Source organism: Salmo trutta, chromosome 8 (genome assembly GCF_901001165.1).
Source record: "Salmo trutta chromosome 8, fSalTru1.1, whole genome shotgun sequence".
Classification (NCBI taxonomy): domain Eukaryota; kingdom Metazoa; phylum Chordata; class Actinopteri; order Salmoniformes; family Salmonidae; genus Salmo; species Salmo trutta.
Window position 1 is genome coordinate 3,257,960 of NC_042964.1, and position 24,759 is coordinate 3,282,718.

The 24,759-nt window shown below is 43.6% G+C and overlaps 21 non-coding genes across 21 annotated transcripts; all 21 read right to left on the reverse strand.

The window, feature by feature from the left end:
* Positions 1–81: 81 nt before the first annotated feature.
* trnar-ucu (transfer RNA arginine (anticodon UCU)) lies at positions 82–154 on the reverse strand. The gene has a single exon. It is a non-coding gene; the product is annotated as a tRNA-Arg (tRNA).
* Positions 155–1,183: 1,029 nt separating this feature from the next.
* On the reverse strand, positions 1,184–1,256 carry trnar-ucu (transfer RNA arginine (anticodon UCU)). The gene has a single exon. It is a non-coding gene; the product is annotated as a tRNA-Arg (tRNA).
* A 1,030-nt stretch (positions 1,257–2,286) lies between these two features.
* Positions 2,287–2,359, reverse strand: trnar-ucu (transfer RNA arginine (anticodon UCU)). Its single transcript has one exon. It is a non-coding gene; the product is annotated as a tRNA-Arg (tRNA).
* A 1,029-nt stretch (positions 2,360–3,388) lies between these two features.
* trnar-ucu (transfer RNA arginine (anticodon UCU)) lies at positions 3,389–3,461 on the reverse strand. Its single transcript has one exon. It is a non-coding gene; the product is annotated as a tRNA-Arg (tRNA).
* Positions 3,462–4,478: 1,017 nt separating this feature from the next.
* On the reverse strand, positions 4,479–4,551 carry trnar-ucu (transfer RNA arginine (anticodon UCU)). Its single transcript has one exon. It is a non-coding gene; the product is annotated as a tRNA-Arg (tRNA).
* A 1,017-nt stretch (positions 4,552–5,568) lies between these two features.
* On the reverse strand, positions 5,569–5,641 carry trnar-ucu (transfer RNA arginine (anticodon UCU)). The gene has a single exon. It is a non-coding gene; the product is annotated as a tRNA-Arg (tRNA).
* Positions 5,642–6,670: 1,029 nt separating this feature from the next.
* On the reverse strand, positions 6,671–6,743 carry trnar-ucu (transfer RNA arginine (anticodon UCU)). The gene has a single exon. It is a non-coding gene; the product is annotated as a tRNA-Arg (tRNA).
* A 2,131-nt stretch (positions 6,744–8,874) lies between these two features.
* Positions 8,875–8,947, reverse strand: trnar-ucu (transfer RNA arginine (anticodon UCU)). Its single transcript has one exon. It is a non-coding gene; the product is annotated as a tRNA-Arg (tRNA).
* Positions 8,948–9,976: 1,029 nt separating this feature from the next.
* On the reverse strand, positions 9,977–10,049 carry trnar-ucu (transfer RNA arginine (anticodon UCU)). Its single transcript has one exon. It is a non-coding gene; the product is annotated as a tRNA-Arg (tRNA).
* Positions 10,050–11,078: 1,029 nt separating this feature from the next.
* On the reverse strand, positions 11,079–11,151 carry trnar-ucu (transfer RNA arginine (anticodon UCU)). Its single transcript has one exon. It is a non-coding gene; the product is annotated as a tRNA-Arg (tRNA).
* A 2,537-nt stretch (positions 11,152–13,688) lies between these two features.
* Positions 13,689–13,761, reverse strand: trnar-ucu (transfer RNA arginine (anticodon UCU)). Its single transcript has one exon. It is a non-coding gene; the product is annotated as a tRNA-Arg (tRNA).
* A 1,031-nt stretch (positions 13,762–14,792) lies between these two features.
* Positions 14,793–14,865, reverse strand: trnar-ucu (transfer RNA arginine (anticodon UCU)). Its single transcript has one exon. It is a non-coding gene; the product is annotated as a tRNA-Arg (tRNA).
* Positions 14,866–15,432: 567 nt separating this feature from the next.
* Positions 15,433–15,505, reverse strand: trnar-ccu (transfer RNA arginine (anticodon CCU)). Its single transcript has one exon. It is a non-coding gene; the product is annotated as a tRNA-Arg (tRNA).
* A 1,030-nt stretch (positions 15,506–16,535) lies between these two features.
* On the reverse strand, positions 16,536–16,608 carry trnar-ucu (transfer RNA arginine (anticodon UCU)). The gene has a single exon. It is a non-coding gene; the product is annotated as a tRNA-Arg (tRNA).
* Positions 16,609–17,637: 1,029 nt separating this feature from the next.
* trnar-ucu (transfer RNA arginine (anticodon UCU)) lies at positions 17,638–17,710 on the reverse strand. The gene has a single exon. It is a non-coding gene; the product is annotated as a tRNA-Arg (tRNA).
* Positions 17,711–18,739: 1,029 nt separating this feature from the next.
* Positions 18,740–18,812, reverse strand: trnar-ucu (transfer RNA arginine (anticodon UCU)). The gene has a single exon. It is a non-coding gene; the product is annotated as a tRNA-Arg (tRNA).
* A 1,031-nt stretch (positions 18,813–19,843) lies between these two features.
* Positions 19,844–19,916, reverse strand: trnar-ucu (transfer RNA arginine (anticodon UCU)). Its single transcript has one exon. It is a non-coding gene; the product is annotated as a tRNA-Arg (tRNA).
* A 1,030-nt stretch (positions 19,917–20,946) lies between these two features.
* trnar-ucu (transfer RNA arginine (anticodon UCU)) lies at positions 20,947–21,019 on the reverse strand. The gene has a single exon. It is a non-coding gene; the product is annotated as a tRNA-Arg (tRNA).
* A 1,030-nt stretch (positions 21,020–22,049) lies between these two features.
* Positions 22,050–22,122, reverse strand: trnar-ucu (transfer RNA arginine (anticodon UCU)). The gene has a single exon. It is a non-coding gene; the product is annotated as a tRNA-Arg (tRNA).
* Positions 22,123–23,152: 1,030 nt separating this feature from the next.
* Positions 23,153–23,225, reverse strand: trnar-ucu (transfer RNA arginine (anticodon UCU)). The gene has a single exon. It is a non-coding gene; the product is annotated as a tRNA-Arg (tRNA).
* A 1,029-nt stretch (positions 23,226–24,254) lies between these two features.
* On the reverse strand, positions 24,255–24,327 carry trnar-ucu (transfer RNA arginine (anticodon UCU)). The gene has a single exon. It is a non-coding gene; the product is annotated as a tRNA-Arg (tRNA).
* Positions 24,328–24,759: the final 432 nt, after the last annotated feature.

Consider the following 24,759-nt stretch of genomic DNA (forward strand, 5'->3'; position numbering starts at 1 on the left):
TGTGCTTCATTTCTAAAAATACAATGGCTTCAACATCTTTGTTACATGAACTCTCTTCTTCTTTCCCAAACTGCCTTCATCCACCCCAGATGGGACTCGAACCCACAATCCCTGGCTTAGAAGGCCAGTGCCTTATCCATTAGGCCACTGGGGTACTTGCCAAAAACTACCTTGATAGCAGAGAGTGATTTCGATCCATCGACATCTGGGTTACGGGGCCATCACGCTTCTGCTGCGCCTCTGTAATCAGTGTGACCTATACAAACTGACAGAAGCAGTCAAACAAAGAATCACAGAGGGAACTGAGACATGCCCATGAAATTATGCTATTTTTTATTTATGGTTGCAATTCATTTCTAAAAATGAAAATGGATTGCAGAGGATGGTTTCGATCCATAGACCTTTGGGTTATGGGCCCAGCACGCTTCCGCTGGGACACTCTGCTTTCATCCGCCACTGATAAGACTTACACTCACAATCCCTGGCTTGGGAGGCCAGTTTTTTAGGCCACTGGAGCATGGTGTAATCAGCATGACCTATACGAACTGATAGAAACAGTAAAAAATTAGAATGACGAAGGACACGGAGACATGCCCATTATATTTAGCTTTTTTTGATCGCTGGTTGCAATTAATTTCTAAAAATAAAGATTGTTAGCAGAGGATGGTTTCCATCCATAGACCTCTGGGTTATGGGCCCAGCATGCTTCCGCTGGGACACTCTGTTTTCAGCCACCCCTGAGAAGACTTAAACTCACAATCTCTGGCTTGGGAGGTCAGTTTTTTAGGCATCCATCGACCTCTGGGTTATGGCAGTTTTTATATTTCTGTTTGCTGAAAACAAACTGGATAGAAGAGGATGGTTTCGATCCATAAATCACTGGGTTAACTGCCCAGCATACTTCCACTTCATCACTCCACTTTAAGGCACCCCAAAATAATACTTGAACTCACAATACATGGATTAGGAGGCCAGTTTCTTAGGCCACTGTGGCACTGTGTGATCAGCATGACCTATACGAACTGATAGAAGCAGATAAAAAAAAGAATCACGAAGGGCACAGAGAGATGCCCATGAAAGTATCCTTTTTTTAATCCCTATTTGTGCTTCATTTCTAAAAATACAATGGCTTCAACATCTTTGTTACATGAAATCTCTTCTTCTTTCCCAAACTGCCTTCATCCACCCCAGATGGGACTCGAACCCACAATCCCTGGCTTAGAAGGCCAGTGCCTTATCCATTAGGCCACTGGGGTACTTGCCAAAAACTACCTTGATAGCAGAGAGTGATTTCGATCCATCGACATCTGGGTTACGGGGCCATCACGCTTCTGCTGCGCCTCTGTAATCAGTGTGACCTATACAAACTGACAGAAGCAGTCAAACAAAGAATCACAGAGGGAACTGAGACATGCCCATGAAATTATGCTATTTTTTATTTATGGTTGCAATTCATTTCTAAAAATGAAAATGGATTGCAGAGGATGGTTTCGATCCATAGACCTCTGGGTTATGGGCCCAGCACGCTTCCGCTGGGACACTCTGCTTTCATCCGCCACTGATAAGACTTACACTCACAATCCCTGGCTTAGGAGGCCAGTTTTTTAGGCCACTGGGGCATGGTGTAATCAGCATGACCTATACGAACTGATAGAAACAGTAAAAAAATTGAATGACGAAGGGCACTGAGACATGCCCATGATATTTAGATTTTTTTGATTGCTGGTTGCAATTAATATGTAAAAATAAATATTGTTAGCAGAGGATGGTTTCCATCCATAGACCTCTGGGTTATGGGCCCAGCATGCTTCCGCTGGGACACTCTGTTTTCAGCCACCCCTGAGAAGACTTAAACTCACAATCTCTGGCTTGGGAGGTCAGTTTTTTAGGCATCCATCGACCTCTGGGTTATGGCAGTTTTTATATTTCTGTTTGCTGAAAACAAACTGAATAGAAGAGGATGGTTTCGATCCATAAATCACTGGGTTAACTGCTCAGCATACTTCCACTTCATCACTCCACTTTAAGGCACCCCAAAATAATACTTGAACTCACAATACATGGATTAGGAGGCCAGTTTCTTAGGCCACTGTGGCACTGTGTGATCAGCATGACCTATACGAACTGATAGAAGCAGATAAAAAAAAAGATTCACGAAGGGCACAGAGAGATGCCCATGAAAGTATCCTTTTTTTAATCCCTATTTGCACTTCATTTCTAAAAATACAATGGCTTCAACATCTTTGTTACATGAACTCTCTTCTTCTTTCCCAAACTGCCTTCATCCACCCCAGATGGGACTCGAAACCACAATCCCTGGCTTAGAAGGCCAGTGCCTTATCCATTAGGCCACTGGGGTACTTGCCAAAACCTACCTTGATAGCAGAGAGTGATTTCGATCCATCGACCTCTGGGTTACGGGGCCATCACGCTTCCGCTGCGCCTCTGTAATCAGTGTGACCTATACAAACTGACAGAAGCAGTCAAACAAAGAATCACAGAGGGAACTGAGACATGCCCATGAAATTATGCTATTTTTTATTTATGGTTGCAATTCATTTCTAAAAATAAAAATGGATTGCAAAGGATCGTTTCGATCGATAGACCTCTGGGTTATGGGCCCAGCACGCTTCCGCTGGGACACTCTGCTTTCATCCGCCACTGATAAGACTTACACTCACAATCCCTGGCTTGGGAGGCCAGTTTTTTAGGCCACTGGGGCATGGTGTAATCAGCATGACCTATACGAACTGATAGAAACAGTAAAAAATTAGAATGACGAAGGAAACTGAGACATGCCCATGATATTTAGCTTTTTTTGATCGCTGGTTGCAATTAATTTCTAAAAATAAAGATTGTTAGCAGAGAATGGTTTCCATCCATAGACCTCTGGGTTATGGGCCCAGCATGCTTCCGCTGGGACACTCTGTTTTCAGCCACCCCTGAGAAGACTTAAACTCACAATCTCTGGCTTGGGAGGTCAGTTTTTTAGGCATCCATCGACCTCTGGGTTATGGCAGTTTTTATATTTCTGTTTGCTGAAAACAAACTGGATAGAAGAGGATGGTTTCGATCCATAAATCACTGGGTTAACTGCCCAGCATACTTCCACTTCATCACTCCACTTTAAGGCACCCCAAAATAATACTTGAACTCACAATACATGGATTAGGAGTCCAGTGTCTTAGGCCACTGTGGCACTGTGTGATCAGCATGACCTATACGAACTGATAGAAGCAGATAAAAAAAAGAATCACGAAGGGCACAGAGAGATGCCCATGAAAGTATCCTTTTTTTAATCCCTATTTGTACTTCATTTCTAAAAATACAATGGCTTCAACATCTTTGTTACATGAACTCTCTTCTTCTTTCCCAAACTGCCTTCATCCACCCCAGATGGGACTCGAACCCACAATCCCTGGCTTAGAAGGCCAGTGCCTTATCCATTAGGCCACTGTGGTACTTGCCAAAAACTACTTTGATAGCAGAGAGTGATTTCGTTCCATCGACCTCTGGGTTACGGGGCCATCACGCTTCTGCTGCGCCTCTGTAATCAGTGTGACCTATACAAACTGACAGAAGCAGTCAAACAAAGAATCACAGAGGGAACTGAGACATGCCCATGAAATTATGCTATTTTTTATTTATGGTTGCAATTCATTTCTAAAGATGAAAATGGATTGCAGAGGATGGTTTCGATCCATAGACCTCTGGGTTATGGGCCCAGCACGCTTCCGCTGGGACACTCTGCTTTCATCCGCCACTGATAAGACTTACACTCACAATCCCTGGCTTGGGAGGCCAGTTTTTTAGGCCACTGGGGCGTGGTGTAATCAGCATGACCTATACGAACTGATAGAAACAGTAAAAAATTAGAATGACGAAGGACACTGAGAAATGCCCATGATATTTAGCTTTTTTTGATCGCTGGTTGCAATTAATTTCTAAAAATAAAGATTGTTAGCAGAGGATGGTTTCCATCCATAGACCTCTGGGTTATGGGCCCAGCATGCTTCCGCTGGGACACTCTGTTTTCAGCCACCCCTGAGAAGACTTAAACTCACAATCTCTGGCTTGGGAGGTCAGTTTTTTAGGCATCCATCGACCTCTGGGTTATGGCAGTTTTTATATTTCTGTTTGCTGAAAACAAACTGGATAGAAGAGGATGGTTTCGATCCATAAATCACTGGGTTAACTGCCCAGCATACTTCCACTTCATCACTCCACTTTAAGGCACCCCAAAATAATACTTGAACTCACAATACATGGATTAGGAGGCCAGTTTCTTAGGCCACTGTGGCACTGTGTGATCAGCATGACCTATACGAACTGATAGAAGCAGATAAAAAAAAGAATCACGAAGGGCACAGAGAGATGCCCATGAAAGTATCCTTTTTTTAATCCCTATTTGTGCTTCATTTCTAAAAATACATCTTTGTTACATGAACTCTCTTCTTCTTTCCCAAACTGCCTTCATCCACCCCAGATGGGACTCGAACCCACAATCCCTGGCTTAGAAGGCCAGTGCCTTATCCATTAGGCCACTGGGGTACTTGCCGAAACCTACCTTGATAGCAGAGAGTGATTTCGATCCATCGACCTCTGGGTTACGGGGCCATCACGCTTCCGCTGCGCCTCTGTAATCAGTGTGACCTATACAAACTGACAGAAGCAGTCAAACAAAGAATCACAGAGGGAACTGAGACATGCCCATGAAATTATGCTATTTTTTATTTATGGTTGCAATTCATTTCTAAAGATGAAAATGGATTGCAGAGGATGGTTTCGATCCATAGACCTCTGGGTTATGGGCCCAGCACGCTTCCGCTGGGACACTCTGCTTTCATCCGCCACTGATAAGACTTACACTCACAATCCCTGGCTTGGGAGGCCAGTTTTTTAGGCCACTGGGGCGTGGTGTAATCAGCATGACCTATACGAACTGATAGAAACAGTAAAAAATTAGAATGACGAAGGACACTGAGAAATGCCCATGATATTTAGCTTTTTTTGATCGCTGGTTGCAATTAATTTCTAAAAATAAAGATTGTTAGCAGAGGATGGTTTCCATCCATAGACCTCTGGGTTATGGGCCCAGCATGCTTCCGCTGGGACACTCTGTTTTCAGCCACCCCTGAGAAGACTTAAACTCACAATCTCTGGCTTGGGAGGTCAGTTTTTTAGGCATCCATCGACCTCTGGGTTATGGCAGTTTTTATATTTCTGTTTGCTGAAAACAAACTGGATAGAAGAGGATGGTTTCGATCCATAAATCACTGGGTTAACTGCCCAGCATACTTCCACTTCATCACTCCACTTTAAGGCACCCCAAAATAATACTTGAACTCACAATACATGGATTAGGAGGCCAGTTTCTTAGGCCACTGTGGCACTGTGTGATCAGCATGACCTATACGAACTGATAGAAGCAGATAAAAAAAAGAATCACGAAGGGCACAGAGAGATGCCCATGAAAGTATCCTTTTTTTAATCCCTATTTGTGCTTCATTTCTAAAAATACATCTTTGTTACATGAACTCTCTTCTTCTTTCCCAAACTGCCTTCATCCACCCCAGATGGGACTCGAACCAACAATCCCTGGCTTAGAAGGCCAGTGCCTTATCCATTAGGCCACTGGGGTACTTGCCAAAAACTACCTTGATAGCAGAGAGTGATTTCGATCCATCGACATCTGGGTTACGGGGCCATCACGCTTCTGCTGCGCCTCTGTAATCAGTGTGACCTATACAAACTGACAGAAGCAGTCAAACAAAGAATCACAGAGGGAACTGAGACATGCCCATGAAATTATGCTATTTTTTATTTATGGTTGCAATTCATTTCTAAAAATGAAAATGGATTGCAGAGGATGGTTTCGATCCATAGACCTCTGGGTTATGGGCCCAGCACGCTTCCGCTGGGACACTCTGCTTTCATCCGCCACTGATAAGACTTACACTCACAATCCCTGGCTTGGGAGGCCAGTTTTTTAGGCCACTGGGGCGTGGTGTAATCAGCATGACCTATACGAACTGATAGAAACAGTAAAAAATTAGAATGACGAAGGACACTGAGAAATGCCCATGATATTTAGCTTTTTTTGATCGCTGGTTGCAATTAATTTCTAAAAATAAAGATTGTTAGCAGAGGATGGTTTCCATCCATAGACCTCTGGGTTATGGGCCCAGCATGCTTCCGCTGGGACACTCTGTTTTCAGCCACCCCTGAGAAGACTTAAACTCACAATCTCTGGCTTGGGAGGTCAGTTTTTTAGGCATCCATCGACCTCTGGGTTATGGCAGTTTTTATATTTCTGTTTGCTGAAAACAAACTGGATAGAAGAGGATGGTTTCAATCCATAAATCACTGGGTTAACTGCCCAGCATACTTCCACTTCATCACTCCACTTTAAGGCACCCCAAAATAATACTTGAACTCACAATACATGGATTAGGAGGCCAGTTTCTTAGGCCACTGTGGCACTGTGTGATCAGCATGACCTATACGAACTGATAGAAGCAGATAAAAAAAAGAATCACGAAGGGCACAGAGAGATGCCCATGAAAGTATCCTTTTTTTAATCCCTATTTGTGCTTCATTTCTAAAAATACAATGGCTTCAACATCTTTGTTACATGAACTCTCTTCTTCTTTCCCAAACTGCCTTCATCCACCCCAGATGGGACTCGAACCCACAATCCCTGGCTTAGAAGGCCAGTGCCTTATCCATTAGGCCACTGGGGTACTTGCCAAAACCTACCTTGATAGCAGAGAGTGATTTCAATCCATCGACCTCTGGGTTACGGGGCCATCACGCTTCCGCTGCGCCTCTGTAATCAGTGTGACCTATACAAACTGACAGAAGCAGTCAAACAAAGAATCACAGAGGGAACTGAGACATGCCCATGAAATTATGCAATTTTTTATTTATGGTTGCAATTCATTTCTAAAAATAAAAATGGATTGCAGAGGATGGTTTCGATCCATAGACCTCTGGGTTATGGGCCCAGCATGCTTCCGCTGGGACACTCTGTTTTCATCCGCCACTGATAAGACTTACACTCACAATCCCTGGCTTGGGAGGCCAGTTTTTTAGGCCACTGGGGCATGGTGTAATCAGCATGACCTATACGAACTGATAGAAACAGTAAAAAATTAGAATGACGAAGGACACGGAGACATGCCCATTATATTTAGCTTTTTTTGATCGCTGGTTGCAATTAATTTCTAAAAATAAAGATTGTTAGCAGAGGATGGTTTCCATCCATAGACCTCTGGGTTATGGGCCCAGCATGCTTCCGCTGGGACACTCTGTTTTCAGCCACCCCTGAGAAGACTTAAACTCACAATCTCTGGCCTGGGAGGTCAATTTTTTAGGCATCCATCGACCTCTGGGTTATGGCAGTTCTTATATTTCTGTTTGCTGAAAACAAACTGGATAGAAGAGGATGGTTTCGATCCATAAATCACTGGTTTAACTGCCCAGCATACTTCCACTTCATCACTCCACTTTAAGGCACCCCAAAATAATACTTGAACTCACAATACATGGATTAGGAGGCCAGTTTCTTAGGCCACTGAGGCACTGTGTGATCAGCATGACCTATACGAACTGATAGAAGCAGATAAAAAAAACAATCACGAAGGGCACAGAGAGATGCCCATGAAAGTATCCTTTTTTTAATCCCTATTTGCACTTCATTTCTAAAAATACAAAGGCTTCAACCTCTTTGTTACATGAACTCTCTTCTTCTTTCCCAAACTGCCTTCATCCACCCCAGATGGGACTCGAACCCACAATCCCTTGCTTAGAAGGCCAGTGCCTTATCCATTATGCCACTGGGGTACTTGCCAAAACCTACCTTGATAGCAGAGAGTGATTTCGATCCATCGACCTCTGGGTTACGGGGCCATCACGCTTCCGCTGCGCCTCTGTAATCAGTGTGACCTATACAAACTGACAGAAGCAGTCAAACAAAGAATCACAGAGGGAACTGAGACATGCCCATGAAATTATGCTATTTTTTATTTATGGTTGCAATTCATTTCTAAAAATAAAAATGGATTGCAAAGGATGGTTTCGATCGATAGACCTCTGGGTTATGGGCCCAGCACGCTTCCGCTGGGACACTCTGTTTTCATCCGCCACTGATAAGACTTACACTCACAATCCCTGGCTTGGGAGGCCAGTTTTTTAGGCCACTGGGGCATGGTGTAATCAGCATGACCTATACGAACTGATAGAAACAGTAAAAAATTAGAATGACGAAGGAAACTGAGACATGCCCATGATATTTAGCTTTTTTTGATCGCTGGTTGCAATTAATTTCTAAAAATAAAGATTGTTAGCAGAGAATGGTTTCCATCCATAGACCTCTGGGTTATGGGCCCAGCATGCTTCCGCTGGGACACTCTGTTTTCAGCCACCCCTGAGAAGACTTAAACTCACAATCTCTGGCTTGGGAGGTCAGTTTTTTAGGCATCCATCGACCTCTGGGTTATGGCAGTTTTTATATTTCTGTTTGCTGAAAACAAACTGGATAGAAGAGGATGGTTTCGATCCATAAATCACTGGGTTAACTGCCCAGCATACTTCCACTTCATCACTCCACTTTAAGGCACCCCAAAATAATACTTGAACTCACAATACATGGATTAGGAGTCCAGTGTCTTAGGCCACTGTGGCACTGTGTGATCAGCATGACCTATACGAACTGATAGAAGCAGATAAAAAAAAGAATCACGAAGGGCACAGAGAGATGCCCATGAAAGTATCCTTTTTTTAATCCCTATTTGCACTTCATTTCTAAAAATACAATGGCTTCAACATCTTTGTTACATGAACTCTCTTCTTCTTTCCCAAACTGCCTTCATCCACCCCAGATGGGACTCGAACCCACAATCCCTGGCTTAGAAGGCCAGTGCCTTATCCATTAGGCCACTGGGGTACTTGCCAAAAACTACCTTGATAGCAGAGAGTGATTTCGATCCATCGACATCTGGGTTACGGGGCCATCACGCTTCTGCTGCGCCTCTGTAATCAGTGTGACCTATACAAACTGACAGAAGCAGTCAAACAAAGAATCACAGAGGGAACTGAGACATGCCCATGAAATTATGCTATTTTTTATTTATGGTTGCAATTCATTTCTAAAAATGAAAATGGATTGCAGAGGATGGTTTCGATCCATAGACCTCTGGGTTATGGGCCCAGCACGCTTCCGCTGGGACACTCTGCTTTCATCCGCCACTGATAAGACTTACACTCACAATCCCTGGCTTGGGAGGCCAGTTTTTTAGGCCACTGGGGCGTGGTGTAATCAGCATGACCTATACGAACTGATAGAAACAGTAAAAAATTAGAATGACGAAGGACACTGAGAAATGCCCATGATATTTAGCTTTTTTTGATCGCTGGTTGCAATTAATTTCTAAAAATAAAGATTGTTAGCAGAGGATGGTTTCCATCCATAGACCTCTGGGTTATGGGCCCAGCATGCTTCCGCTGGGACACTCTGTTTTCAGCCACCCCTGAGAAGACTTAAACTCACAATCTCTGGCTTGGGAGGTCAGTTTTTTAGGCATCCATCGACCTCTGGGTTATGGCAGTTTTTATATTTCTGTTTGCTGAAAACAAACTGGATAGAAGAGGATGGTTTCGATCCATAAATCACTGGGTTAACTGCCCAGCATACTTCCACTTCATCACTCCACTTTAAGGCACCCCAAAATAATACTTGAACTCACAATACATGGATTAGGAGGCCAGTTTCTTAGGCCACTGTGGCACTGTGTGATCAGCATGACCTATACGAACTGATAGAAGCAGATAAAAAAAAAGAATCACGAAGGGCACAGAGAGATGCCCATGAAAGTATCCTTTTTTAATCCCTATTTGCACTTCATTTCTAAAAATACAATGGCTTCAACATCTTTGTTACATGAACTCTCTTCTTCTTTCCCAAACTGCCTTCATCCACCCCAAATGGGACTCGAACCCACAATCCCTGGCTTAGAAGGCCAGTGCCTTATCCATTAGGCCACTGGGGTACTTGCCAAAACCTACCTTGATAGCAGAGAGTGATTTCGATCCATCGACCTCTGGGTTACGGGGCCATCACGCTTCCGCTGCGCCTCTGTAATCAGTGTGACCTATACAAACTGACAGAAGCAGTCAAACAAAGAATCACAGAGGGAACTGAGACATGCCCATGAAATTATGCAATTTTTTATTTATGGTTGCAATTCATTTCTAAAAATAAAAATGGATTGCAGAGGATGGTTTCGATCCATAGACCTCTGGGTTATGGGCCCAGCACGCTTCCGCTGGGACACTCTGCTTTCATCCGCCACTGATAAGACTTACACTCACAATCCCTGGCTTGGGAGGCCAGTTTTTTAGGCCACTGGGGCGTGGTGTAATCAGCATGACCTATACGAACTGATAGAAACAGTAAAAAATTAGAATGACGAAGGACACTGAGAAATGCCCATGATATTTAGCTTTTTTTGATCGCTGGTTGCAATTAATTTCTAAAAATAAAGATTGTTAGCAGAGGATGGTTTCCATCCATAGACCTCTGGGTTATGGGCCCAGCATGCTTCCGCTGGGACACTCTGTTTTCAGCCACCCCTGAGAAGACTTAAACTCACAATCTCTGGCTTGGGAGGTCAGTTTTTTAGGCATCCATCGACCTCTGGGTTATGGCAGTTTTTATATTTCTGTTTGCTGAAAAAAAACTGGATAGAAGAGGATGGTTTCGATCCATAAATCACTGGGTTAACTGCCCAGCATACTTCCACTTCATCACTCCACTTTAAGGCACCCCAAAATAATACTTGAACTCACAATACATGGATTAGGAGGCCAGTTTCTTAGGCCACTGTGGCACTGTGTGATCAGCATGACCTATACGAACTGATAGAAGCAGATAAAAAAAAGAATCACGAAGGGCACAGAGAGATGCCCATGAAAGTATCCTTTTTTAAATCCCTATTTGCACTTCATTTCTAAAAATACAATGGCTTCAACATCTTTGTTACATGAACTCTCTTCTTCTTTCCCAAACTGCCTTCATCCACCCCAGATGGGACTCTAACCCACAATCCCTGGCTTAGAAGGCCAGTGCCTTATCCATTAGGCCACTGGGGTACTTGCCAAAACCTACCTTGATAGCAGAGAGTGATTTCGATCCATCGACCTCTGGGTTACGGGGCCATCACGCTTCCGCTGCGCCTCTGTAATCAGTGTGACCTATACAAACTGACAGAAGCAGTCAAACAAAGAATCACAGAGGGAACTGAGACATGCCCATGAAATTATGCTATTTTTTAATCCCTGGTTGCAGTTTAATTTCTGAAAATTAAAATGGATCGCAGAGAATGGTTTCGATCTATAGGCCTCTGGGTTATGGGCCCAGCACGCTTCCGCTGGGACAATATGTTTTCAGCCACCCCTGAGAAGACTTAAACTCACAATCCCTGGCATGGGAGGCCATTTATTTAGGCATCTGGGGCATGGTGTTATAGCATGACCTATACGAACTTATAGAAACAGTAAAAAAAAGAATCACGTAGGGCACTGGGACAAGCCCATGATATTTTGCTTTTTTTGATCGCTGTTTGCAATTAATTTCTAAAAATAAAAATTGCAAGCTGAGGATGGCTTCAGTTCATCGACCTCTGGGCCCAGCACGTTTCCACAGCGCCGCTCTGCTTCAACCCACCCCAGAAGGGACACGAACCCTCAATCCCTGGCTTAGGATGCCAGTGCCTTATCCATTAGTCCACTGGGGCACTGTGAAGATAGCATGACCTATACGAACTGATAGAAGCAGTAAGGAAAATATATAATGGAAGGCAACGAGAAATGCCCATGAAATTATGCTTTTTTTCATTTATGTTGGCACTTCATTGCTAAAAATAAAACTGGATAGCAGAGGATGGTTTCCATCCATCGACCTCTGGGTTATGGGCCCAGCACGCTTCCGCTGGGAAACTCTGCAGCCGCCCCTGACAAGACTTAAACTCACAATCCCTGGCATGGGAGGCCAGTTTTTTAGGCATCTGGGGCATGGTGTTATAGCATGACCTATACAAACTGATAGAAACAGTAAAAAAAAAGAATCACTTACGGCACTGAGACATGCCCATGATATTTAGCTTTTTTTGAACGCTGGTTGCAATTAATTTGTAAAAATAAAGATTGTTAGCAGTGGACCTCTGGGTTATGGGACCAGCACGCTTCCGCTGGGAAACTCTGCAGCCGCCCCTGACAAGACTTAAACTCACAATCCCTGGCATGGGAGGTCAGTTTTTTAGGCATCTGGGGCATGGTGTTATAGCATGACCTATACAAACTGATAGAAACAGTAAAAAAAAGAATTTCTTAGGGCACTGATACATGCCCATGATATTTAGCTTTTTTTGAACGCTGGTTGCAATTAATTTGTAAAAATAAAGATTGTTAGCAGTTTTTATATTTCTGTTTGCTGAAAACAAATTTGATAGAAGAGGATGATTTCGATCCATAAATCACTGGGTTAACTGCTCAGCATACTTCCACTTCATCACTCCACTTTAAGGCACCCCAAAATAATACTTGAACCCACAATCCCTGGCTTAGAAGGCCAGTGCCTTATCCATTAGGCCACTGGGGTACTTGCCAAAACTTACCTTGATAGCAGAGAGTGATTTCGATCCATCGACCTCTGGGTTACGGGGCCATCACGCTTCCGCTGCGCCTCTGTAATCAGTGTGACCTATACAAACTGACAGAAGCAGTCAAACAAAGAATCACAGAGGGAACTGAGACATGCCCATGAAATTATGCTATTTTTTATTTATGTTTGCAATTCATTTCTAAAAATAAAAATGGATTGCAGAGGATGGTTTCGATCCATAGACCTCTGGGATATGGGCCCAGCACGCTTCCGCTGGGACACTCTGCTTTCATCCGCCACTGATAAGACTTACACTCACAATCCCTGGCTTGGGAGGCCAGTTTTTTAGGCCACTGGGGCATGGTGTAATCAGCATGACCTATACGAACTGATAGAAACAGTAAAAAATTAGAATGACGAAGGACACTGAGACATGCCCATGATATTTAGCTTTTTTTGATCGCTGGTTGCAATTAATTTCTAAAAATAAAGATTGTTAGCAGAGGATGGTTTCCATCCATAGACCTCTGGGTTATGGGCCCAGCATGCTTCCGCTGGGACACTCTGTTTTCAGCCACCCCTGAGAAGACTTAAACTCACAATCTCTGGCTTGGGAGGTCAGTTTTTTAGGCATCCATCGACCTCTTGGTTATGGCAGTTTTTATATTTCTGTTAGCTGAAAACAAACTGGATAGAAGAGGATGGTTTCGATCCATAAATCACTGGGTTAACTGCCCAGCATACTTCCACTTCATCACTCCACTTTAAGGCACCCCAAAATAATACTTGAACTCACAATACATGGATTAGGAGTCCAGTGTCTTAGGCCACTGTGGCACTGTGTGATCAGCATGACCTATACGAACTGATAGAAGCAGATAAAAAAAAAGAATCACGAAGGGCACAGAGAGATGCCCATGAAAGTATCCTTTTTTTAATCCCATTTTGCACTTCATTTCTAAAAATACAATGGCTTCAACATCTTTGTTACATGAACTCTCTTCTTCTCTCCCAAACTGCCTTTATCCACCCCAGATGGGACTCGAACCCACAATCCCTGGCTTAGAAGGCCAGTGCCTTATCCATTAGGCCACTGGGGTACTTGCCAAAACTTACCTTGATAGCAGAGAGTGATTTCGATCCATCGACCTCTGGGTTACGGGGCCATCACGCTTCCGCTGCGCCTCTGTAATCAGTGTGACCTATACAAACTGACAGAAGCAGTCAAACAAAGAATCACAGAGGGAACTGAGACATGCCCATGAAATTATGCTATTTTTTATTTATGTTTGCAATTCATTTCTAAAAATAAAAATGGATTGCAGAGGATGGTTTCGATCCATAGACCTCTGGGATATGGGCCCAGCACGCTTCCACTGGGACACTCTGCTTTCATCCGCCACTGATAAGACTTACACTCACAACCCCTGGCTTGGGAGGCCAGTTTTTTAGGCCACTGGGGCATGGTGTAATCAGCATGACCTATACGAACTGATAGAAACAGTAAAAAATTAGAATGACGAAGGGCACTGAGACATGCCCATGATATTTAGCTTTTTTTGATCGCTGGTTGCAATTAATATCTAAAAATAAATATTGTTAGCAGAGGATGGTTTCCATCCATAGACCTCTGGGTTATGGGCCCAGCATGCTTCCGCTGGGACACTCTGTTTTCAGCCACCCCTGAGAAGACTTAAACTCACAATCTCTGGCTTGGGAGGTCAGTTTTTTAGGCATTTCATCGACCTCTGGGTTATGGCAGTTTTTATATTTCTGTTTGCTGAAAACAAACTGGATAGAAGAGGATGGTTTCGATCCATAAATCACTGGGTTAACTGCCCAGCATACTTCCACTTCATCACTCCACTTTAAGGCACCCCAAAATAATACTTGAACTCACAATACATGGATTAGGAGGCCAGTTTCTTAGGCCACTGTGGCACTGTGTGATCAGCATGACCTATACGAACTGATAGAAGCAGATAAAAAAAAAGAATCACGAAGGGCACAGAGAGATGCCCATGAAAGTATCCTTTTTTTAATCCCTATTTGCCCTTCATTTCTAAAAATACGATGGCTTCAACATCTTTGTTACATGAACTCTCTTCTTCTTTCCCAAATTGCCTTCATCCACCCCAGATGGGACTCGAACCCACAATCCCTGGCTTAGAAGGCCAGTGCCTTATCCATTAGGCCACTGGGGTACTTGCCAAAACTGATCTTGATAGCAGAGAGTGATTTCGATCCATCGACCTCTGGGTTACGGGGCCATCACGCTTCCGCTGCGCCTCTGTAATCAGTGTGACCTATACAAACTGACAGAAGCAGTCAAACAAAGAATCACAGAGGGCACTGAGTCATGCCCATGAAATTATGCTATTTTTTATTTATGGTTGCAATTAATTTCTCAAAATAAAAATGGATTGCATTGGATGGTTTCGATCCATAGACCTCTGGGTTATGGGCCCAGCACACTTCCGCTGGGAGACTGTTTTCAGCCACCCCTGACAAGACTTAAACTCACAATCCCTGGCATGGGAGGCCATTTTTTTAGGCATCTGGGGCATGGTGTTATAGCATGACCTATACGAACTTATAGAAACAGTAAAAAAAAGAATCACGTAGGGCACTGAGACAAGCCCATGATATTTAGCTTTTTTTGATCGCTGGTTGCAATTAATTTGTAAAAATAAAAATTGCAAGCTGAGGATGGCTTCAGTTCATCGACCTCTGCGCCCAGCACGTTTCCACAGCGCCGCTCTGCTTCAACCCACCCCAGAAGGGACTCGAACCCTCAATCCCTGGCTTAGGAGGCCAGTGCCTTATCCATTAGGCCACTGGGGTACTTGCCAAAACTTGCCTTGATAGCAGAGAGTGATTTCGATCCATCGACCTCTGGGTTACGGGGCCATCACGCTTCCGCTGCGCCTCTGTAATCAGTGTGACCTATACAAACTGACAGAAGCAGTCAAACAAAGAATCACAGAGGGAACTGAGACATGCCCATGAAATTATGCTATTTTTTATTTATGTTTGCAATTCATTTCTAAAAATAAAAATGGATTGCAGAGGATGGTTTCGATCCATAGACCTCTGGGATATTGGCCCAGCACGCTTCCGCTGGGACACTCTGCTTTCATCCGCCACTGATAAGACTTACACTCACAATCCCTGGCTTGGGAGGCCAGTTTTTTAGGCCACTGGGGCATGGTGTAATCAGCATGACCTATACGAACTGATAGAAACAGTAAAAAATTAGAATGACGAAGGACACTGAGACATGCCCATGATATTTAGCTTTTTTTGATCGCTGGTTGCAATTAATTTCTAAAAATAAAGATTGTTAGCAGAGGATGGTTTCCATCCATAGACCTCTGGGTTATGGGCCCAGCATGCTTCCGCTGGGACACTCTTTTTTCAGCCACCCCTGAGAAGACTTAAACTCACAATCTCTGGCTTGGGAGGTCAGTTTTTTAGGCATCCATCGACCTCTGGGTTATGGCAGTTTTTATATTTCTGTTTGCTGAAAACAAACTGGATAGAAGAGGATGGTTTCGATCCATAAATCAATGGGTTAACTGCCCAGCATACTTCCACTTCATCACTCCACTTTAAGGCACCCCAAAATAATACTTGAACTCACAATACATGGATTAGGAGGCCAGTTTCTTAGGCCACTGTGGCACTGTGTGATCAGCATGACCTATACGAACTGATAGAAGCAGATAAAAAAAAAGAATCACGAAGGGCACAGAGAGATGCCCATGAAAGTATCCTTTTTTTAATCCCTATTTGCACTTCATTTCTAAAAATACAATGGCTTCAACATCTTTGTTACATGAACTCTCTTCTTCTTTCCCAAACTGCCTTCATCCACCCCAGATGGGACTCGAACCCACAATCCCTGGCTTAGAAGGCCAGTGCCTTATCCATTAGGCCACTGGGGTACTTGCCAAAACTTACCTTGATAGCAGAGAGTGATTTCGATCCATCGACCTCTGGGTTACGGGGCCATCACGCTTCCGCTGCGCCTCTGTAATCAGTGTGACCTATACAAACTGACAGAAGCAGTCAAACAAAGAATCACAGAGGGAACTGAGACATGCCCATGAAATTATGCTATTTTTTATTTATGTTTGCAATTCATTTCTAAAAATGAAAATGGATTGCAGAGGATGGTTTCGATCCATAGACCTCTGGGTTATGGGCCCAGCACGCTTCCGCTGGGACACTCTGCTTTCATCCGCCACTGATAAGACTTACACTCACAATCCCTGGCTTGGGAGGCCAGTTTTTTAGGCCACTGGGGCATGGTGTAATCAGCATGACCTATACGAACTGATAGAAACAGTAAAAAATTAGAATGACGAAGGACACTGAGACATGCCCATGATATTTAGCTTTTTTTGATCGCTGGTTGCAATTAATTTCTAAAAATAAAGATTGTTAGCAGAGGATGGTTTCCATCCATAGACCTCTGGGTTATGGGCCCAGCATGCTTCCGCTGGGACAGTCTGTTTTCAGCCACCCCTGAGAAGACTTAAACTCACAATCTCTGGCTTGGGAGGTCAGTTTTTTAGGCATCCATCGAACTCTGGGTTATGGCAGTTTTTATTTTTCTGTTTGCTGAAAACAAACTGGATAGAAGAGGATGGTTTCGATCCATAAATCACTGGGTTAACTGCCCAGCATACTTCCACTTCATCACTCCACTTTAAGGCACCCCAAAATAATACTTGAACTCACAATACATGGATTAGGAGGCCAGTTTCTTAGGCCACTGTGGCACTGTGTGATCAGCATGACCTATACGAACTGATAGAAGCAGATAAAAAAAAGAATCACGAAGGGCACAGAGAGATGCCCATGAAAGTATCCTTTTTTTAATCCCTATTTGCACTTCATTTCTAAAAATACAACTGCTTCAACATCTTTGTTACATGAACTCTCTTCTTCTTTCCCAAACTGCCTTCATCCACCCCAGATGGGACTCGAACCCACAATCCCTGGCTTAGAAGGCCAGTGCCTTATCCATTAGGCCACTGGGGTACTTGACAAAACTTACCTTGATAGCAGAGAGTGATTTCGATCCATCGACCTCTGGGTTACGGGGCCATCACACTTCCGCTGCGCCTCTGTAATCAGTGTGACCTATACAAACTGACAGAAGCAGTCAAACAAAGAATCACAGAGGGAACTGAGACATGCCCATGAAATTATGCTATTTTTTATTTATGTTTGCAATTCATTTCTAAAAATAAAAATGGATTGCAGAGGATGGTTTCGATCCATAGACCTCTGGGATATGGGCCCAGCATGCTTCCGCTGGGACACTCTGCTTTCATCCGCCACTGATAAGACTTACACTCACAATCCCTGGCTTGGGAGGCCAGTTTTTTAGGCCACTGGGGCATGGTGTAATCAGCATGACCTATACGAACTGATAGAAACAGTAATAAATTAGAATGACCAAGGACACTGAGACATGCCCAAGATATTTAGCTTTTTTTGATCGCTGGTTGCAATTAATTTCTAAAAAGAAAGATTGTTAGCAGAGGATGGTTTCCATTCATAGACCTCTGGGTTATGGGCCCAGCATGCTTCCGCTGGGACACTCTGTTTTCAGCCACCCCTGAGAAGACTTAAACTCACAATCTCTGGCTTGGGAGGTCAGTTTTTTAGGCATCCATTGACCTCTGGGTTATGGCAGTTTTTATATTTCTGTTTGCTGAAAACAAACTGGATAGAAGAGGATGGTTTCAATCCATAAATCACTGGGTTAACTGCCCAGCATACTTCCACTTCATCACTCCACTTTAAGGCACCCCAAAATAATAATTGAACTCACAATACATGGATTAGGAGGCCAGTTTCTTAGGCCACTGTGGCACTGTGTGATCAGCATGACCTATACGAACTGATAGAAGCAGATAAAAAAAACAATCACGAAGGGCCCAGAGAGATGCCCATGAAAGTATCCTTTTTTTAATCCCTATTTGCACTTCATTTCTAAAAATACGATGGATTCAACATCTTTGTTACATGAACTCTCTTCTTCTTTCCCAAACTGCCTTCATCCACCCCAGATGGGACTCGAGCCCACAATCCCTGGCTTAGAAGGCCAGTGCCTTATCCATTAGGCCACTGGGGTACTTGCCAAAACTGATCATGATAGCAGAGAGTGATTTCGATCCATCGACCTCTGGGTTACGGGGCCATCACGCTTCCGCTGCGCCTCTGTAATCAGTGTGACCTATACAAACTGACAGAAGCAGTCAAACAAAGAATCACAGAGGGAACTGAGACATGCCCATGAAATTATGCTATTTTTTATTTATGTTTGCAATTAATTTCTAAAAATAAAAATGGATTGCAGAGGATGATTTCGATCCATAGACCTCTGGGTTAGGGGCCCAGCACGCTTCCGCTGGGACACTCTGCTTTCATCCGCCACTGATAAGACTTACACTCACAATCCCTGGCTTGGGAGGCCAGTTTTTTAGGCCACTGGGGCATGGTGTAATCAGCATGACCTATACGAACTGATAGAAACAGTAAAAAAAATTGAATGACGAAGGGCACTGAGACATGCCCATGATATTTAGCTTTTTTTGATCACTGGTTGCAATTAATATGTAAAAATAAATATTGTTAGCAGAGGATGGTTTCCATCCATAGACCTCTGGGTTATGGGCCCAGCATGCTTCCGCTGGGACAGTCTGTTTTCAGCCACCCCTGAGAAGACTTAAACTCACAATCTCTGGCTTGGGAGGTCAGTTTTTTAGGCATCCATCGAACTCTGGGTTATGGCAGTTTTTATTTTTCTGTTTGCTGAAAACAAACTGGATAGAAGAGGATGGTTTCAATCCATAAATCACTGGGTTAACTGCCCAGCATACTTCCACTTCATCACTCCACTTTAAGGCACCCCAAAATAATACTTGAACTCACAATACATGGATTAGGAGGCCAGTTTCTTAGGCCACTGTGGCACTGTGTGATCAGCATGACCTATACGAACTGATAGAAGCAGATAAAAAAAAAGAATCACGAAGGGCACAGAGAGATGCCCATGAAAGTATCCTTTTTTTAATCCCTATTTGCACTTCATTTCTAAAAATACAACGGCTTCAACATCTTTGTTACATGAACTCTCTTCTTCTTTCCCAAACTGCCTTCATCCACCCATGATGGGACTCGAACCCACAATCCCTGGCTTAGAAGGCCAGTGCCTTATCCATTAGGCCACTGGGGTACTTGCCAAAACTTACCTTGATAGCAGAGAGTGATTTCGATCCATCGACCTCTGGGTTACGGGGCCATCACACTTCCGCTGCGCCTCTGTAATCAGTGTGACCTATACAAACTGACAGAAGCAGTCAAACAAAGAATCACAGAGGGAACTGAGACATGCCGATGAAATTATGCTATTTTTTATTTATGTTTGCAATTCATTTCTAAAAATAAAAATGGATTGCAGAGGATGGTTTCGATCCATAGACCTCTGTGATATGGGCCCAGCACGCTTCCGCTGGGACACTCTGCTTTCATCCGCCACTGATAAGACTTACACTCACAATCCCTGGCTTGGGAGGCCAGTTTTTTAGGCCACTGGGGCATGGTGTAATCAGCATGACCTATACGAACTGATAGAAACAGTAATAAATTAGAATGACCAAGGACACTGAGACATGCCCAAGATATTTAGCTTTTTTTGATCGCTGGTTGCAATTTATTTCTAAAAAGAAAGATTGTTAGCAGAGGATGGTTTCCATTCATAGACCTCTGGGTTATGGGCCCAGCATGCTTCCGCTGGGACACTCTGTTTTCAGCCACCCCTGAGAAGACTTAAACTCACAATCTCTGGCTTGGGAGGTCAGTTTTTTAGGCATCCATTGACCTCTGGGTTATGGCAGTTTTTATATTTCTGTTTGCTGAAAACAAACTGGATAGAAGAGGATGGTTTCAATCCATAAATCACTGGGTAAACTGCCCAGCATACTTCCACTTCATCACTCCACTTTAAGGCACCCCAAAATAATACTTGAACTCACAATACATGGATTAGGAGGCCAGTTTCTTAGGCCACTGTGGCACTGTGTGATCAGCATGACCTATACGAACTGATAGAAGCAGATAAAAAAAAAGAATCACGAAGGGCACAGAGAGATGCCCATGAAAGTATCCTTTTTTTAATCCCTATTTGCACTTCATTTCTAAAAATATAATGGCTTCAACATCTTTGTTACATGAACTCTCTTCTACTTTCCCAAACTGCCTTCATCCACCCCAGATGGGACTCGAACCCACAATCCCTGGCTTAGAAGGCCAGTGCCTTATCCATTAGGCCACTGGGGTACTTGCCAAAACTTACCTTGATAGCAGAGAGTGATTTCGATCCATCGACCTCTGGGTTACGGGGCCATCACGCTTCCGCTGCGCCTCTGTAATCAGTGTGACCTATACAAACTGACAGAAGCAGTCAAACAAAGAATCACAGAGGGAACTGAGACATGCCCATGAAATTATGCTATTTTTTATTTATGTTTGCAATTCATTTCTAAAAATAAAAATGGATTGCAGAGGATGGTTTCGATCCATAGACCTCTGGGATATGGGCCCAGCACGCTTCCGCTGGGACACTCTGCTTTCATCCGCCACTGATAAGACTTACACTCACAATCCCTGGCTTGGGAGGCCAGTTTTTTAGGCCACTGGGGCATGGTGTAATCAGCATGACCTATACGAACTGATAGAAACAGTAAAAAATTAGAATGACGAAGGACACTGAGACATGCCCATGATATTTAGCTTTTTTTGATCGCTGGTTGCAATTCATTTCTAAAAAGAAAGATTGTTAGCAGAGGATGGTTTCCATCCATAGACCTCTGGGTTATGGGCCCAGCATGCTTCCGCTGGGACACTCTGTTTTCAGCCACCCCTGAGAAGACTTAAACTCACAATCTCTGGCTTGGGAGGTCAGTTTTTTTAGGCATCCATCGACCTCTGGGTTATGGCAGTTTTTATATGTCTGTTTGCTGAAAACAAACTGGATAGAAGAGGATGGTTTCGATCCATAAATCACTGGGTTAACTGCCCAGCATACTTCCACTTCATCACTCCACTTTAAGGCACCCCAAAATAATAATTGAACTCACAATACATGGATTAGGAGGCCAGTTTCTTAGGCCACTGTGGCACTGTGTGATCAGCATGACCTATACGAACTGATAGAAGCAGATAAAAAAAACAATCACGAAGGGCCCAGAGAGATGCCCATGAAAGTATCCTTTTTTTAATCCCTATTTGCACTTCATTTCTAAAAATACGATGGATTCAACATCTTTGTTACATGAACTCTCTTCTTCTTTCCCAAACTGCCTTCATCCACCCCAGATGGGACTCGAGCCCACAATCCCTGGCTTAGAAGGCCAGTGCCTTATCCATTAGGCCACTGGGGTACTTGCCAAAACTGATCATGATAGCAGAGAGTGATTTCGATCCATCGACCTCTGGGTTACGGGGCCATCACACTTCCGCTGCGCCTCTGTAATCAGTGTGACCTATACAAACTGACAGAAGCAGTCAAACAAAGAATCACAGAGGGAACTGAGACATGCCCATGAAATTATGCTATTTTTTATTTATGTTTGCAATTCATTTCTAAAAATAAAAATGGATTGCAGAGGATGGTTTCGATCCATAGACCTCTGGGATATGGGCCCAGCACGCTTCCGCTGGGACACTCTGCTTTCATCCGCCACTGATAAGACTTACACTCACAATCCCTGGCTTGGGAGGCCAGTTTTTTAGGCCACTGGGGCATGGTGTAATCAGCATGACCTATACGAACTGATAGAAACAGTAATAAATTAGAATGACCAAGGACACTGAGAGATGCCCAAGATATTTAGCTTTTTTTGATCGCTGGTTGCAATTAATTTCTAAAAAGAAAGATTGTTAGCAGAGGATGGTTTCCATTCATAGACCTCTGGGTTATGGGCCCAGCATGCTTCCGCTGGGACACTCTGTTTTCAGCCACCCCTGAGAAGACTTAAACTCACAATCTCTGGCTTGGGAGGTCAGTTTTTTAGGCATCCATTGACCTCTGGGTTATGGCAGTTTTTATATTTCTGTTTGCTGAAAACAAACTGGATAGAAGAGGATGGTTTCAATCCATAAATCACTGGGTTAACTGCCCAGCATACTTCCACTTCATCACTCCACTTTAAGGCACCCCAAAATAATACTTGAACTCACAATACATGGATTAGGAGGCCAGTTTCTTAGGCCACTGTGGCACTGTGTGATCAGCATGACCTATACGAACTGATAGAAGCAGATAAAAAAAAAGAATCACGAAGGGCACAGAGAGATGCCCATGAAAGTATCCTTTTTTTAATCCCTATTTGCACTTCATTTCTAAAAATATAATGGCTTCAACATCTTTGTTACATGAACTCTCTTCTACTTTCCCAAACTGCCTTCATCCACCCCAGATGGGACTCGAACCCACAATCCCTGGCTTAGAAGGCCAGTGCCTTATCCATTAGGCCACTGGGGTACTTGCCAAAACTTACCTTGATAGCAGAGAGTGATTTCGATCCATCGACCTCTGGGTTACGGGCCATCACGCTTCCGCTGCGCCTCTGTAATCAGTGTGACCTATACAAACTGACAGAAGCAGTCAAACAAAGAATCACAGAGGGAACTGAGACATGCCCATGAAATTATGCTATTTTTTATTTATGTTTGCAATTCATTTCTAAAAATAAAAATGGATTGCAGAGGATGGTTTCCATCCATAGACCTCTGGGATATGGGCCCAGCACGCTTCCGCTGGGACACTCTGCTTTCATCCGCCACTGATAAGACTTACACTCACAATCCCTGGCTTGGGAGGCCAGTTTTTTAGGCCACTGGGGCATGGTGTAATCAGCATGACCTATACGAACTGATAGAAACAGTAAAAAATTAGAATGACGAAGGACACTGAGACATGCCCATGATATTTAGCTTTTTTTGATCGCTGGTTGCAATTCATTTCTAAAAAGAAAGATTGTTAGCAGAGGATGGTTTCCATCCATAGACCTCTGGGTTATGGGCCCAGCATGCTTCCGCTGGGACACTCTGTTTTCAGCCACCCCTGAGAAGACTTAAACTCACAATCTCTGGCTTGGGAGGTCAGTTTTTTTAGGCATCCATCGACCTCTGGGTTATGGCAGTTTTTATATTTCTGTTTGCTGAAAACAAACTGGATAGAAGAGGATGGTTTCAATCCATAAATCACTGGGTTAACTGCCCAGCATACTTCCACTTCATCACTCCACTTTAAGGCACCCCAAAATAATACTTGAACTCACAATACATGGATTAGGAGGCCAGTTTCTTAGGCCACTGTGGCACTGTGTGATCAGCATGACCTATACGAACTGATAGAAGCAGATAAAAAAAACAATCACGAAGGGCCCAGAGAGATGCCCATGAAAGTATCCTTTTTTTAATCCCTATTTGCACTTCATTTCTAAAAATACGATGGATTCAACATCTTTGTTACATGAACTCTCTTCTTCTTTCCCAAACTGCCTTCATCCACCCCAGATGGGACTCGAGCCCACAATCCCTGGCTTAGAAGGCCAGTGCCTTATCCATTAGGCCACTGGGGTACTTGCCAAAACTGATCATGATAGCAGAGAGTGATTTCGATCCATCGACCTCTGGGTTACGGGGCCATCACGCTTCCGCTGCGCCTCTGTAATCAGTGTGACCTATACAAACTGACAGAAGCAGTCAAACAAAGAATCACAGAGGGAACTGAGACATGCCCATGAAATTATGCTATTTTTTATTTATGTTTGCAATTAATTTCTAAAAATAAAAATGGATTGCAGAGGATGATTTCGATCCATAGACCTCTGGGTTAGGGGCCCAGCACGCTTCCGCTGGGACACTCTGCTTTCATCCGCCACTGATAAGACTTACACTCACAATCCCTGGCTTGGGAGGCCAGTTTTTTAGGCCACTGGGGCATGGTGTAATCAGCATGACCTATACGAACTGATAGAAACAGTAATAAATTAGAATGACCAAGGACACTG